This window comes from Gossypium arboreum, chromosome 1 (assembly GCF_025698485.1).
Source record: "Gossypium arboreum isolate Shixiya-1 chromosome 1, ASM2569848v2, whole genome shotgun sequence".
NCBI lineage: Eukaryota > Viridiplantae > Streptophyta > Magnoliopsida > Malvales > Malvaceae > Gossypium > Gossypium arboreum.
In genome coordinates, this window is record NC_069070.1 from 36,601,364 (window position 1) to 36,610,654 (window position 9,291).

The 9,291-nt window shown below is 34.4% G+C and overlaps 1 non-coding gene across 1 annotated transcript; it reads left to right on the plus strand.

The window, feature by feature from the left end:
- Nucleotides 1-321: 321 nt before the first annotated feature.
- LOC128282142 (small nucleolar RNA R71) lies at nucleotides 322-428 on the plus strand. Its single transcript, XR_008272391.1, has one exon. It is a non-coding gene; the product is annotated as a small nucleolar RNA R71 (small nucleolar RNA).
- Nucleotides 429-9,291: the final 8,863 nt, after the last annotated feature.

Consider the following 9,291-nt stretch of genomic DNA (forward strand, 5'->3'; position numbering starts at 1 on the left):
CTTGATCCACCTCCACTTGCTTCGTACTGTATTACTGCGTGAACCTATGAAGAACTAAGAAAACCATCAATTTTCTTATTCAAGCGTTCTACCTAATTAGAGAGCATGGTGACCGAATCGACGTTATAAACGTTGGCTATTTTCGTTGGCTTTGTCTTCATGACTTGCCACTGATAGTTATTCAGTGACATCTCCTCTATAAATTCATAGGCATCTTCAGGTGTCTTATTTTTGATGGTTCAGCCAGCAGCTGCATCAACCATCTGCTGAGTTGGAAGGTTCAGGCCATTGTGAAACATTTGGACTCGTAGCTAGTGTGGTAACCCATGGTGAGGGCATCTTCGCAAAAGGTCCTTGTATCTCTCCCATGCATCGTAGAGTGTTTCTAAATCCATCTGCACAAAAGAAGAGATATCATTACGTAATTTAGTCATTTTAGCCGACGAAAAATATTTTAATAAAAACTTTTCGGTCATTTGTTCCCAAGTAGTGATTGACCCTCGTGGTAACGAATTCAACCACTGTTTAGCTTTGTTTCTCAATAAAAAAGGGAATAACCAAAGGCAAATAGCGTCATCAGAAATGCCATTAATTTTAAATGTATCACATAGTTCGAAAAAGTTTTCCAAGTGAGCGTTGGGATCTTCTCCTACAAACCATCAAACTGAACAAATTGTTGTATCATTTGAATTGTGTTAGGTTTCAGTTCAATAGTATTAGCAGCTACAGCAGGTTCAACTATGCTCGATTTAGTTCCTGTTAAAGAAGGTTTAGCATAATCAAACATAGTGCGCAGAGCAGGATTCTGATTAACAGCAATCCCAGGAGGTAGCGGATTTTCTTGGTTTTCAGCCATCTCCTCGGTTGTGGTTGAAGTATCGTCCTCTTGCTCTTTTGTGTATCGTAAGCTTTGCCTTATTTCTCTTTGATTTTTGCAAACTGTGCGAACGAGCTCACTATCAAACAGTAATGGTCTTGACGGGTTTCTTCTGGTCATAAACTAGAAAAACCTGTCAGAAGAAAATAAATGAAGAATTAGAAAAGAAAATAAAATTTTAAATTTCAATAAAAGTAAAATGACTAAAGTAATAAAAATCGAGTGTTCCTAATATCCTAGCTCCCCGACAATGGCGCCAAAAACTTGATACGTGATATTCGTGATAGGTTTTAAAGATTTATGAAAGAATCGTTCTTGAGACTAACTTATTATCACGATTAAGGCAAGTGTACCTATCGAATAATAGTATAGTTCAGCAAGACTGGATTGTCAAACCCAAAGGAACTACGAGTACTAGTTTTTACTTCCTTTTTATTATCTAGCTTAAAAATTAAGAGGTTTGGTTATCTAAACTAATTACTAACTAAGAATTCACAAAAAGAAAATTTGGGAAAATAATTTTGGGAAAATTCGATTGATTAAGACAATACCTAAGGAAAAATCCACCTAGACTTCACTTGTTATTTGACTCTAAATTAGACGATTTATTCATTTGACTTGATCTGTAAAAATCCCTAAGTTATATTATTATCTCTCTCGAGATGAATAACGTCTAACCCTAGGTTGAATAATTGCAATCTCTTTCTAATTAAAACCTTAGAATTGCATTAACTTGATCTATAGATTCCCTTATTAGGTTTCACCCTAATTCGACAAAATCTTATCACCCTATCTCTAGGCGTGCAATCAATTTCGCTTAATTATGACAAATTTACTCTTAGACAGGGTCTATTCCTCCTCTGAATAAGAGCTTAACTTGAATCAATATCCTGGAATATCAAAACAAGAAATAAGAATACATAATTAAGAACAAGTCAAATATTTATCATACAATTCAAATAATAATAACAAGATCCGTCTTAGGTTTCATTCCCCTTAGTTAGAGGGTTTAGTCCATACTTATGAAAGAAAACATCTTAGAAGCATAAAGATAACAAAACATAAGAAAACCCAAAACTCCTAAAGGAACTTGAAAGGGAGATCTTCAATCTTGATGTTGAATCCGGCTTCTGAGATGGATCAATCGGCTTTCCTTGAGTAATTCCCTGCTTCTTACTCTGCGTTCCTCTTCTAAATGCCTCCTCAGGTGTTTAAATAGGCTTTAGAATGCCTCAGAGCCCCCAAAATTGGCCTTTTTCGAATAGGGTTATACTTGGGCTCGGCAGGGACACGCCCGTGTGACACGCTTGTGTGCGATTACTTCAGCCCGTGGTCAAGGCTGTTGAATAGGCACGGGCGTGTAGTATACCTGGGTAAGTCATGCTTCAATCCTGGCAAAGGGACACGCCCGTGTGAGAAAGTCTAGGCCATGTTGATTTCCCACGTAGGTCTATTTTCTTCGTTTTAGGCCCGTTTCTCACTCTTTTTACTCTCCTATGCTCGCCTAAGTATAAAACATGAAATTAAAGGATTAGGAGCATCGAATTTACCAATTCTAAGGAGAAACCATCCATAAATGTGCTAAGCATGGGATAAAAATATGTATAAATTACGGTTTATCATTTCGAGACCACAAATTTAAAGTAGAAATAATTTTTTTATGAATGTGTTGAGGTCTATGATATGTTTGCATGATTATATGAAAGTTTCGTTAAGAAATTTTGATGATAGGCTGTCCAATTTGATTTTTAAGACTAAATTGGCAAAGTTGCAAAATATGTGATTCTAGAAGCTTTAAGCATAAAATTGCTATGGATTATTAATTAGAGGTTCTTAAATAGAAATTTGACCAATTTCTATTTTCATGAACAAAAATGGGCATGAATAAGTAAAATTTGAAAGTTTAGTAAAAAGGGCATTTTGGTCATATGGTTAATAAAAGAATAAACAGGGAAAATTAAGTCAAAATTTGCTCATCTTCTTCTTTCCATAGCCGAAATTCTTAAGGTCACTATAGCTAGGGTTTCTTCAATTTTCAAGCTTGATTGTAAGTGCATTCTAGCCCCGTTTTTAATGTTCTTTATATTTTTGAAGTTGTTATCAATCGATCTAGCCATTTCTACCATTTATTTGAGCTAGGGTTGTTGTCTAAGGTGACATGCATGTATTTTTATGTTTCAATGGTACATTATGAAAGTTTGATGTGTGATAAACATCTTTTACTAAGTGATTTTTCATGAAAACACCTAAAAAGGACCTATTTCTAAAAGTTGTAAAATGTGTAGTAAAAATCTGATTTGATGAAAAATGTGGGCTGATATGAGCATGATATAGGTTCGGTTAGGCTATGGTAACAAAGAAAATGGGTACATTTCATTTTATGAGCCTAAGCACTAATTTGTAAATATGTGAAAGTTTAGGGGCAAAACTATAATTTTTCCAAAGTATGTTTTTGGGGCTAATTTGAACAATGTGATAATTAAATGAGCTAAATTTGCTATTATAGTCGAGAAAAATAGAGTTTGGACCTAGACCAGGGAAAGAACAAGGTTGTGGAGTAAATCGAATTAGTTAGCCATATTTTGTATCAAGGTAAGTTCGTATGTAAATAATGCATTGTTATTTATGTTTTACTTGTGTTATTATTGTATGAATTGTGATTTACTCTTTGATTGAATTCGACAAAGTTTGATAATCGAGAAAGTCCTAGTTGAACCTTAGGAATTGATAGGATACAAATGTCATGACATTAGGGTTACTAAGATTACGTGTAAGACCATATACAGGATATGGCATCTGTATGAAACTTCGTGTAAGACCATACCTAGGTTATGGCATCGATGTGAGATTTTGTGTAAGACCATATCTGGGATATGGCATCGATGTGAGATTTCATGTAAGACTATAGTTAGGCTATTAGCGTCGATACGAGATTACATGTAAGACCATATCTGGGATATGGCATTGGTATGGTATGGTGTGTACGATATTCTCGAGTACCCTTTAGTATTCCAAGTGGTTCAATTGGAAATTCAACGATTATGTCAAAGACAAAGATGAATATGAGGTTTGTTGAAACGATACAGGTATGTACGTAAGGTTTATAATCATTGATTTCATGATATTATGAGTTTATGTTCACTATAAGGAATGACTTTGTGATGACCTTGTGATTACTGGTCTATACGTGTGATATGTAAAAAAAATGAAAGATATTAAGATATATGCTTGGAAATGTGAGTGCACAAGATTAATGTGCATGTTTATTATGAAATTTTAAGTGATTTGTTAATTGCTGTAATATGTTATAAAGGAAAGATCATGGTTGTTAGGCTAAAGCCAAAATATGTTAAATTATGCTTATAAGAGGAAATGGGTGTGCATTGAGATTGAATAAAATTATAACCATGAGATTATGGTAGATTATCATAATTTTTGTTCACATTGTTGAATATGATAAACACTTGGTAAGATATGAATAAGTTATATTTATGAGACTTAATTGACATTCGTATGGTTTTACATTAAGTTAATTGTATGATATATGTATGGTTGAGGTTACTTATTGTTTATATATGAACTTACTATGCTATATAGCTTACCCCTTTCCTTTCCCATGTCTTATAGGGTTATTAAGCTAGCTCAGGTTGGAGATCGCTGGAGATACTATCACACTATCAAGTTATCATTATGGGTATAAATGAAATTCAAGTACTTTAAGTTTATGGCATGTGTAGGAACTTGGTCATTTGTTATATGCGTCATGATTAATTTGTCCATATGTGTTCGCTTGTAATTGTTAATGTTTCTTCTTATATATAGCCACGAATGATGGCTTATGCTGATTATAAGTTTATTCATATGTTAATGCCCTCTTGTGAATGTGAGATTAGTATGTTTTTTAATGGGCTATGATGTTTTAAGCATGATAAATGATGGCAGGAGAATGACATGTTATTGACTTAGTTGTGAGTGTTTGGTTACCTAAATATGATATGTTTTCTTCCTTTGAATTGATGTGAGCGCATTTTTGATTAAGGGTGAAAAATGGCTTGGTAAACAGCCTTATTATTGTCCACACGGGTAGACACTTGGGCGTATGTCTAGGCCATGTGTGACACACGGTCAGCCCCATGGGCATGTGATCTAGTCATGTGTCCCCTGCACCTAAATTGTTGCAATACATAATGTCCAGAATTGAGCACACGGTGTGTGTCTCAGTCGTATGTGCTACACGACCTAGTACACGGGTGTGTGACTTGGCCGTGTGACCTAAATTTGATGCTGGCATCATAAACAGAATGCTCCCTATTTTGAACACGGCCTGAAGCATGGGTGTGTCATAGGGTCACATGGGTGTGTGACCCCTTTTGCATGAAAAAATTTTTAAGTTCCCTAAAAGTTTCTAAAGTTTTCGGTTTAGTCCCAAACCACCCCCGATGTATGTTTTGAGCCTTGTAGGCTCGTTTCAGAGACAGGATGAATGTTTATCAAAATTTTTAAATTTAAGTGGAGATTCATGCCCTGATTTTGAATGTTTGCTTGTGTTTAAGTCCGGTAATACCTCGTACATTGTTCCGACGTCGAATATGGGTAAGAGGTATTACATCAAGAATCCCAACTAATAGTCTGATTTCTTCATTAATCCATCCTCAAATCTTTTACACATTATAGCTTTATAAGAAACACATTCACGGGCATATTTGCTGAGTCGTTCAAACTCTCTTTCATATTCTGTAACAGACATACGACCCTGTTTTAATTCAAGAAATTCTTTTCTTTTCTGATCAATGAACCTTTGGCTAATGTATTTCTTTCTAAATTCAACTTGAAATAAATCCCAAGTAATTCTTTTTTGCGGAACTACAGATATCAAGGTATTCCACCACTTATACGTAGTATCTCTTAACAGTGATACAACACACTTTAAACATTCTATAAGTGTGCATGACAGTTCATCGAATACCCGAATCGTGTTCTCAAGCCAAAACTGAAGAAAAAGTGAAGGTAATTCGAGATTGTTTGAAAGCTGCTTCAGATAGACAGAAATCTTATGCAGATTTAAAACGAAAGGACATTGAATTTCAAGTTGGTGATAAAGTATTTTTAAAGGTGTCTCCGTGGAAGAAAGTCCTTAGATTTGGACGAAAGGGCAAGTTAAGTCCGCGTTTTATTGGACCGTATGAAATAATTGAAAAAGTTGGACCGGTAGCATATCGGCTAGCGTTACCACCCGAATTAGAAAAGATTCATGATGTGTTTCACGTATCTATGTTACGTCGGTATCGTTCGGATCCTTCACATATAATTTCACCGACAGAAATTGAACTGCGATCGGATATGACTTATGAAGAAGAACCGATTAAGATTTTAGCTCGAGAAGTCAAACAACTAAGAAATAAAAGTGTTGCACTTGTGAAAGTGTTGTGGCAAAAGCATGGGGTAGAAGAGACTACATGGGAACCTGAAGAAACTATGAGAAACCAATACCCACACTGTTCTGGGTAAGATTTTCGAGGACAAAAATCTTTAAAAGGGGAGAGTTGTAATATCTGAATTAGGGCTTAATCGAATAGTGGTTTGACCACAAACCGAGATAGAAATAATTATTTTACAATGATTTTGATGTTTATGATATGATTGCATGATTGTGTGAAAATTTCGTGATGAAATTCTATGCCTAAAGTGCTTAAATTGAAAGTAGGGACTAAATCGAATAAGTTGCAAAACTTGCATTCTAGAAGTTTTTAGTATGAAATTGTTTTGGAATATTAATGAGGAGGTCTTAAATAGGAATTTGACCAATTTTAAGTTCATGGACAAAATTAGGACATGGAAGGAATTTTTGGAAAGTTTAGTAGTAAGGGTATTTTGGTCATTTAGTTATTAAAATGAATTAAAACAAAATTAAAAGCCAATTTTGTCCATCTTCTTCATTAGGCCGAAATTTCAAGGGTTCTCCATAGCTAGGGTTTGTTTCAAGCTTCCAAGCTCCATAGTAAGTGATTCCAAGCCCCATTTTTAATGTTCTTTATGTTTTTGGAATCCCTGTAGCTTGATTAAGCTTATGTTAGCAATAATTCAACCTAGGGTTTATATTTGGAAAAATACCCATAGGTGAAATTTGTGTATTTTGATGTTTTATGATAGAATATGAGGTTTTAAATTAATTAGACAACTTGTGCTACTCGGTTTTGAGCAAAAACGAGTAAAAGGGCTTAATCGGTAAAAATACCTAATAGTCATAAGTACATGTTAGAGTGAGAATTTGATGTTGCCATAGAAGAGAAAAGTGATCAGCATGTTGTAAAACATAAGAATAAGGAATAAAGTTTAATCCCGAGCTTAGGGGCAAAAATGTAAATATGCAAAAGTTTAGGGGCAAAATTGTAATTTTTCCAAAATTTGAGTTAAGGATTAATTTGATAATGTGAGTATTAAATGAGCTAAATGTGTTATTTTAGATCAAGAAAGACGTGGAATCGACCTCAATCGAGGAAAAGAAAAGATTGTGGACTAAATTGCAAAATCTTTGTATTTTGGTACCAAGGTAAGTTCATGTGTAAATAATGTAGCATAATGGTTATTTTTAAGTTATTGATGTTAATTATATGTTAAGCTGAATTTTATTATGAAATGTATGCTTTGTGGTTAATTTCAAATAATATGTAAATTATGTGAACTACTTGTTAAATATAATTGTTACCGAGTATTGATTTCGGCATTCTACAGAAGACGGCAAGGATAAGTGTTTGAGGAAAAAGCCCGTTTGAACCTTAGGAATAGATTAGGATACAAGTGACATGTCACTAGGATGGTTGAGCATCCGAACTCGTTGAGTTGAGTCCGAGTTCACTTATGGATGCGAATGTCCGAACTCGTTGAGTTGAGTCCGAGTTCACTTATGGATGCGAATGCCCAAGCTCGTTGAGTTGAGTTCGAGTTCGCTTATGGGCGGGTTACATGATTGCTTGATTGAATATGTGGCACTTATGTGCAATTTATCCGTGTATCCGAATTATATTCCGATGTGTTCAACGGGTAAAGTTCTACTCAAATGGAGGAATATTCGAGATGTAAAGAGACGTATTGGTAAGTGATATGAAATGGATATTTTGGACAGGTATGTATTTAACCCTCGGGTTGAGTATTGATACAACCACGATAAGGTAATAAGATGATGAAGAATGATTAAAAATGTGATATGTGTTTTAGTGATGTATGCTAATGTTGATTGGTATAACTGTTTGTTATGTTACTTATTATTTGCATATGAACTTACTAAGCATTTATGCTTACTCCCTCCTTCTTACTCATTGTAGTTTTGGACAAGCCAGCTCAGGAGTCGGGATAGGTCGAAGGCTCACCACACTATCCGAAGACTTTTGGTAAATGGCTTGTAAATTTAAGTATGGCATGTATAGCAATATACCTATTTTGTGTAAATGATCTTATGGTATGGTTGTGAAATGGTTGAGGAAATGCTTGATAATGATAAATTATGAAAATGGTTAGTTTAGATTATGTTTGATGTTAAGGAAAACTATTAAGATACTTAGTGCATAAAAACTCATAAAAGGATGAAATTTACCATAAGCGAATCTGTAGCAACACTAATGCGAGTTTGAAAATTTACTAAAAATCATAGAAATTGAATTTGGTGATGAAATACATATCAAATTGAATCTTATTATGTCTAGTTTCACATGAAACAAATGAAACAAGTAAAGGAATTATATGTTAGAAGATATTTGAATTTTAGTGAAACCGAGTCATAGCAGTTTCTGAATCCCCTGTTCCTACTTTAGAAATTAACCATAAATTGTAAAGATATAATTAGGTGGTTTATTTTATATCTTCAGAATCCTTATTGAGTCTAGTTTTAGTAGAAACAAAGCTCATAGTCATATGAATTTTTTACAGAGAGAAATGTGGTTTGTAGTAAACAGAGGTCAGACCAGTCGAGTCCTGAAACAGGGGTAACTTTAACTAATAAACTGTACTAATTGGCCCAACCAAAAATTCTAGAAACATATTAGTAGATAGGTATATGAGTCCAGATTCAGGGAAAATTTACGGATCTTAATTTCGAGTTTTGTAACTCGAGATATGATTTTTCTTGTGACTATGACGCAAGTAGCTTAAAAGCTGTGAATGTAGAAACAAATAATCCAAAGTTGTAAAAATATTAAACTAAGCTTAGTAACACCTCATATTCGACTCCGGTGACGGTCTCGGGTGTGGGGGCGTTACACTATGGTAGTCCTAGAATCGACTAAAGCATAGCTCTAATACTAATAAATGTAACACCCCTAACCTGTATCCGTCGCTGGAGTAGGGTTATAAGGTATTACCGATCAATACACATCATTTAGTATCCAAATCTCATACATTCATACATTCATATATAAATA